Consider the following 8523-nt stretch of genomic DNA (forward strand, 5'->3'; position numbering starts at 1 on the left):
ATTTAGCATCATGCTGTGCACGATAACTATTTTATTTTTTTCTTGAAAACTATTAATTTTATGAAAAAAAAATAAAAGAAATAAAAAAGTTTCTAAGTAAATCAAACTTTTTAATGCATATTTTTAGATGATCATATTCCGGCCCATTAAAAAGTTCTAATAAAAAATTGAATAGGGGTTGCTAGTTTCATTCTCTTATAACAATACGGGAGACTAAAAAAAAATTAATAAATAATCTTTTTACTAGTAGAAAATATCTACCTAATTTCACCCCCCTTAATTTTCGACAAAGAATCATCTTCTAAAATTTTGTGCACTTATTAAGAAACATCCTATTTTTTATTAATTTAATTTCAACTGTGAATCAGTTTCATGTAATCGAATTTTAAACAATTATTAGTTTCTCCTAAATGGACTATAAATTTATTCTATTTTCCTTCAAATAACTGAAGAATAAAAAGCCCTATTTAATTACGATAACAAAATAAAAAAATAAAATAGTTTCTTCCTCAAATCGAAATAAATTATTATGTATACAAATAAGAAGTTTTGCATGATTACTTATGTAATAAATGTAGACGTTGTAAATAAAGGTTATGTAAAGAAAATTCAGCTGCAAACGAGCGACAAATGAGTTACATTGTCTACATAATAATATGATGTTTTATTTCAGAACGCAAGTGTTCATTACCATCGATAAAAGATATCATCTTATATAATGCGTTTGTCAAAAGCGATGTCTTGAAATCGTTACACCTTTTGCAACCAGAAAAATATTTTCCGCACAAAATTATTAACCGTTTTCTTACACTATTTTCTATTTTATTTAAATATTAATTGAAATATCCAATAACGGAAATCAATTTAATTTCGCTGAATTTTAACTTCAATGATTGCTAGAACGAAAGTGATGTACATGATTACTCGGAAAAAGGACAATTGAACAAAAGATCCTTTTCACACATCGAGCATTAAACTAATTAAAAAACCAATTTTGATTCTGCTTCTTTTCGAATGTGATCTGATATTTTCATGGTCCATAATCAGCATCCACTCGTGACTGAACATTTACTCATACAACGAATTATATCTTATCGTACTGAAATTATTGCAACGATGAATGACGTCTTATCGTACAATTCGCACGACTATTTCGCGAATGTATGTAGATTGCGAATCGCGGCTCGAAAGTACATTCGGATTCGCCCGCGAATAATTTTTCGCCTCAATAATATATTTTTGATAGGAACTAATTCTGATTTAGCAAATCTCAAAATTAGTTCTTATTAAAAATATTGGAAAGTAATTGAGCGCACAATGCTATTTTGACCAAATATATTTTATATTAGATATATTTGAAAAGTTTTAATCTAGTTTTAATCTAGTTAATATTATCGATAATTTAAGATTGCGCGTTCGCCACTATATCAATATAAAGCAAAATGATAATGAGAATACATACCGATTTCGGCATCGTGGAAGTTGTGTTTTCTCGTACTAAATAGTGGAACTATCCCTCTGAAACGAAAAATAATACATTGTTAGATAAAGTTCAGTTTTTTAGGGTTTACAATTAACTTTAAAATGAGTGAACTATATTTTCAAATTCCGCACTTTTATTATACCAGTCACTGAATATTTCAGCGGCATTCTTGCATTTTTATTTTTATAAAACAGCATTAATATGATATAGCAATAATTCAAATGTCCTTTTGGAATTTGCTAATGCTATAGCATGCAGATAAATTGACTGGTATAATGATTATATATGTGATATCGCTCGTATAATTATAATAGACTTGCTGTTAAAATGCTAAGTAACTTGTAGTGAAATCAAATGTTATTTTCGCGGATTTTCAACAGTTATACGTATAATTAATCTTGTATAATTTGGATTTTTAAAAGAAATAGAATACTTTCATAAAAAATTTAAAATCTGATTCAATAAGTGACATACGTCAATCATTTTCGGAAGCAAATATTATGAAAATATCGATAAACCTTTAAAAACAGAAAAATCCTAATAAACTTGCAGATTTTATTTAACTATGCAATATTAATATAAAAATTTCAAAATAAACAACAAGTTTTAAAATGTCACGAGATGATTAAAACTTTGAATCAAAAATTTTTTTTAAAAAAGCGAGATTTGTTTAATATATTAAATTGAAATAAATTTTATCTGATGTTTTGTTATTATTTTAAATAATATGGAAACATCTTGTAAAAATCATTTAAACATATTTACGTTATGTTAATAATTTTCATTCGCATGTGTTTAATATCAAAGATTGCCAAATTATTATTAAATAATTTGTTGTAAGATCGATGAAATAAAATTTTAACCTTATTAAACTTTTTAATAACAAATTGTTTCGCGATGAAAAAACTACTGTGTCATAAATAATTAAAAACAAACATTTAAAAAATTTAAATAATACATTATTTAAAACAATGCTTAAATCACGTACGTAAAATAAATATTCAAGTAAGCAAATTTTATTTAATGTCTTTAGCTATATAAATACACGAAATACTGGCCATTTGATCTGTTTCGAGCAATCATCTGTTGCTCTAATCTATGTGTGTAAGCCGAGGTGTAAGCTTTCTAATGTCGTTTTAAACTTTGTATAAACTTTGCAGTCTTTCTATTTGTTTATTTCTCCTTTCACAGATCGTCAATAGATTTAAAGTTTCAACGCGAAAACGAATTCTCCAGAAAGAGAGAAGCACGAGCTGTAATGCAAATCCGTGTGACCGACATCCGCTGGAGCGAGGAGTGCCCGGTCGTCTCGTCTAGCATTCCCCTTTTATCTAGGACCAAGCGGCACGCACGCACGCACGCACGTTCATTGAACCGCACACGGTATCACTCCGCCCTGCTTTTGTCGGACTTTCGTGATCGAAGAACTGTCCACGCGTCCCGTCGCGGAGACAGGATACGCATCTATTAATAGTAACAACCGGAAACAATCTCGCGACATCGCAACTGCTATCGTAAAATTGTAACATTACAATGCAAAAGACGAAGAGAAAATTGGAACATATTCCCCCTCTTTGGCCAATTTAGGAAGAACTTGTTCGAGAAAAAATCAAATTCAAAATATGTCAGAGTTAACAAGCAATTATTTAAATTTACACAGTAAAAAACATTTTATATTTTTGTTAAAATTTTCTCGTGTAAAAATTTTTGTGTTAAATTTTTAACATACTCTTATGTTAATGTAACATATTATCATTGCGTTATTTTGACATTTCTGCACTGAGTTAATATTCACCATTTCTAAGAGTTAAAACAACACAATTAATATGTAAACGAATTTTTGATGAAATATGTTACATGTTAAAATGAATTAAATTTAACATTATAAATATGTTAATTTAACATAAACTTTATTTCCAGATAAAGTTTAGGTGTTACACTTTTGTGTTAATTTTTAAACATATTATTTGTGTTATTTATTTACATACTTGCCTTCTGTTAAATTAATATTAAAATTAGAGTGGATAAATTGGGACATGTGAAATATGTTAAATTTAACACAAAATTTTTTATTGTGTACAAATTTATTTAATATCATTATATTAATTTAATATAAACGTTATAATGCATTAATATTAAAGTATATATGGTATAAATAAAGAAGAGCAATTATAATAATTTTTTATTTATTAAGACAACCACTCTTAAGATGATCTAAAATATTAATTACCTCGATATAAAATAATATTGTTTAAATTTTTTCGTAAGTAAATATGAGTAACTGTCTGAACTCGTGTTTCTTACTCAAGTATTTGCATGCGATTTAAATGATTATTTATGCAATGAATTGTATCATGTATTCTAAATACACATATCTAAGAACAGTGCTGAATATTATGAATATACATGATACGAATGTTATCGTATTATCAAATTACGCCATCAATTTATCTTAATTAATCATTAATATGTCTAGTACTCAATCGTGCCGCTTTAGCGATAAAAGAGGAATTCCATAGCGACGATTTAAACTGCCGCCTTCAATGCTAGATATGACCGTCTAATTATCATCCCATGTTTACATTCGATGCGATCTTGACATCGAGCAAATAAAAAAAATACGGAATCGTGCTGTGACAATTTGAACGCTTATCTCCATTTAGCATCAGTTAACGTTGAATGACCATTGAATGTAATTTTAAGTTGGAGAAATGTAATATGAAGATTGTAATTGTTCAAAGAGCACCATAACGTGAAATAATGGATGATCAATTATAGAGATCTTTTTACTTAAATACTAAAAAAATTATTTTTTATTTAAATACTAAAAAATGATAAAAAAGATGAGAATCTTTGATAACACTCTAATGTATAATATTTAATGATCCTCGTCTCAAAGTCATTCATTGGTGAAATTCAATCACTAATTATCGTGTTTAATTATCATTAATTATTCTTATAGAAATGCATTAGTTTTTTAACTTTATAATTAATTATTAATTTGCCATAATGAAGGTAAAATATTAAATATCCTATAAATTTGCGTGATAAATTTTTATTTAATATGATTCGCGGAAAACTCTCGAGGAATAAAATTTATTTCCATCATTAAATTGAATAAATTTATCCGATAATTTATAGCAACAGACTTGATTGTGAATGTCGCTTGACAAGATCACGAATTGTAATTAAACCATAAAGCGAGTTCAATACACATGCAATTAACAGGTGACATACGTGACGAATATCCGGTTTCCTTCCGAGAGAAATGTAACCGTGATTTTTTTATGGAATAAGATCTGGAAAAATTAAGATGTCTCTTTAAACGAAAGATATTCGATTTTTATCTCTTTCGTAAACGATTAGATTAAATCGATTTAGAATTTTATAACGATACAAAATTTCATCAGGACGTTGACAGTGATCTTGTTTTATACGATTCGCAATTTTACAAAATATAAAAATGTTTGGCAGATTTTGCATGTGATTTTATATGTGTAAAAAAAGTAAGAATTAAACATGTGCTTGTTGAAGTGATTCTTAAATATCTTCATTGTCTATCGTACCTCGCGAAACATTGTTTGTCGCGGATTTCCTATTTATGTTTTGCGATAATAAAATTTGCAAACCAATGGGAGGCAAACCAAGATCAACAGTTGTGCCATTGATTTGTCAGCGGAAGGAAGCCGCGCGATCTACCGCGATAATCCTTGTTATATGACTCTGTCTGAGAGCGATAAACTATCCTTACCAAGTATCTGCATGTGAAAGAAACAATGATTCAATTCTTACAGCGGAGTAAAATAAATTCAAGAGAATGTTATTGTGAAAATATATAAATCATATAACTTTGAAAGTTTAAATTTTAAACACAGCTGACTTTCTGTCAATAAATATTGTTATTAAGTAATGTTTATAAAAGTGTATATATTCAAATTTGTTTTTTATATACACAGGAAAAAATTGTGTGTTAAATTTAACATATTTCACATGTCCCTTTTTATCCACTCTAATTTTAATGTTAATTTAACAGAAGGCAAATATGTAAATAAATAACACAATATGTTTAAAAATTAACACAAAAGTGTAACACTTAAACTTTATCTGGAAATAAAGTTTATGTTAAATTAACATATTTATAATGTTAAATTTAATTCATTTTAACATGTAACATATTTCATCAAAAATTCGTGCATTTACATATTAATTGTGTTGTATTAATTCTTAAAAATGGTGAATATTAACTCAACGCAGAAATGTCAAAATAACGCAATGATAATATGTTACATTAACATAAGAGTATGTTAAAAATTTAACACAAAAATTTTTACGAGAAAATTTTAACAGAAATACATAATGTTTTTTACCGTGTACATATGTAACATTTCTATTATTTATTATACAGTTTAACCCTTATTGTTCATGTAACTGTATAATATTTTACAGAGTGTGTACTTATTTCTCTTACTCTTTTCAGAAATTAAAATCTCTTGAAGAAAATTAAATATAATTTAAATAATTACGTGTAAATTAACACGTGCCAAAATTAATATAGCAAAATTCTCTGTGTAAGAAAATAAAATTCTCATAATATTTAGCAATGTATTTATTATTATTCGAGTTTTTTTTCAAGAAAATTGAACACGTTATTAGTAACATCTCAATCGACATAAACACGGGATAAAGGCTGGCCACGCTGCACATGCGGTGAGAAACATCTAAGGATTTCTCCGACAAGACGAGTCGAAAATCGCCGTAGGGTATAGGCGAATGAAATACCGTAGTGTAACGTAACCTCTGGTTACGGTTTAGCAAGAGGTTAAAGAAGCCGAATACAAAATGGCCAAGGATGAATAGCGAGCCAACAGGCATGGATAAATAACCGATCTTTTATCCCTTTCTCTTTCAATCGTGTGTTTGTAAAATTCTAATTAGAAATAATGAAAAATGTGTCATTTATTGCTAAAAAAACATCGTCGAGTCATCGACTTTAATTGGCGATAGCTTGTGACTTTAAATACACTATAAACTTCACAACGAATGGCCTTTATTTTGATGACAACTCGAAAAATTTAAAATTGACTCTTTTTATTTATTATTCGAAAATTTTCTCAATTATATATTTTTGTATCTAGAATAGCTTTGTAAATATACGAGTAAAATTTGGTCTCAATATTTGAAATTTATTTGAAAATTAATTGAAAAAAAAAAAAGAATATTTTTGTTGTTTATTCAAAGGTCGTCGCGTTTGTGGAAAGTCAAAATATTTGCGCCGAAATATATTTATCTATCAAAATATATTTATCTCTCAAATCTTATTTATATACATTTGTAAATTTAGAATATATTGTGTGAATGAAGAATAAATATATTCGTGCAATTGTATTAATTATCTAATCGATTTATCCTTCTCCTATTTTTAAGTCATTCTTGATGATACAAAAGAAAAATATAGTTAATCACATTAATGGATTTCTTTATTGACATAGTAATCGCTCTAATTAATTTTCCTTTCTTGTCTTGCTTTTTTTCACATGCTATTACTACATAATGTAGAGCATCTAATTATTACGAGGTTTGCTAATCGAATGAGTTTTGCCTCGCTTAATCAATCTTTTTTATTGTCCTTTCACAAATCCGATAATTAAAGACGTCCTAATTACATATCGTTATTTCAATATAAGTAGCATTAATTTTTGTGTTAAATAATATGAATATTATTAATATGAATTATAGTCAATACTGTTTTTATAAAAAAAATTATTCAAATTAAAGCTTAATCAGTAAAGCTTAATCAATGTTGATAAACGTGATGCAAAAAAAATTAAATTTTACACAGATTTTAAATTGTGTGTGTGTGTGTGTGTGTGTGGTGTGTGTGTGTGTGTGTGTGTGTGTACACATACACAGATATAACGTGAAATATATAATCGAACTAATATAATCGAGTTTCCCGATAAATTTGAATTTTTTCATTCTTTCCAGCGTAAATCACGTGCTTTAAATTCTACACAATACACATAAAAAAAAACTACAAACGCGATTAACTCAATCTCGACGTATCTACTATAGAACCAGACACTCGTACATCTGTAATTCGCAAATGCTACTCAATTTTTTTCTTCGGATTGCGCACCAAAAAATTTCGCGGCGCACGTTTGTGCATCTCGAAAAGGGCAGCGGAATTCGAGTGCAATAAGAAACAATAAAATCGACGGTATTATCGGTCGATCGACGAGATCCGCGCGCTCGCGAACGCGAGCCGGCAGCGCGATGGCAGGAGTCGGGCCTCTTCTCGTCGCCGATCGCCGGCCGCGAATTCTCTCCGCGTGCGAATCGCCGCGATACGGCAGCCACGTATCCCGGGAGGACGAGAGCAAGGGCGACGACGATGACGAGAGGCGAGCGACAAGAGCAACCGAGTCGTCGATCGACCGACATGAACGGGACACAAACGAAACGAGGCGAGACGAGACGAGAAGAAACGTACACGAAACGTACACGAAACGTACACGCACCGCGCGACGCACTTTACGTACCTGATCTCTCTGCTCGCACGCACCAGGATCCTGTGACACGTGTGTCGCACTACATCCACGACGGTTCACCTGGCACTCGCACTATTACTTCGCGACACGGACAGCGAAACAGGAAATCGCGCGATCCACACCCAAAAATCCCGTCACGTTCGGAAAATACTGACACCTCACTGATAATATGGCCGCCGCCGCCCGCCCGCTCGATCCGTCGCCGCGAAGTGGGGGCAGGGAGGAGGTGGGATGGAGAGGAGAGGGGAGCGCGAGCATGCGCGTTGCCGGAGACGCGTGTCGCGCTCTCGCGCCGCGGAAACGATGACGTATAGAGCGGACACTCGCGCCATATTATTACTCGAGCATGAACCACGTGTTATTAAGACGCGTCTATCGGATATTTCCGCGTCGCGGATAACACAGTGATATAGTGGGATTAATTCGTGCTATATTATTGCCCTCGATTTATACTGATTTTGATTGAGCTTATTTCTTTCATTTAAGGAATTT

This window comes from Camponotus floridanus, unplaced genomic scaffold (genome assembly GCF_003227725.1).
Source record: "Camponotus floridanus strain SB8 unplaced genomic scaffold, Cflo_v7.5 scaffold3, whole genome shotgun sequence".
Taxonomy (NCBI): Eukaryota; Metazoa; Arthropoda; class Insecta; order Hymenoptera; family Formicidae; genus Camponotus; species Camponotus floridanus.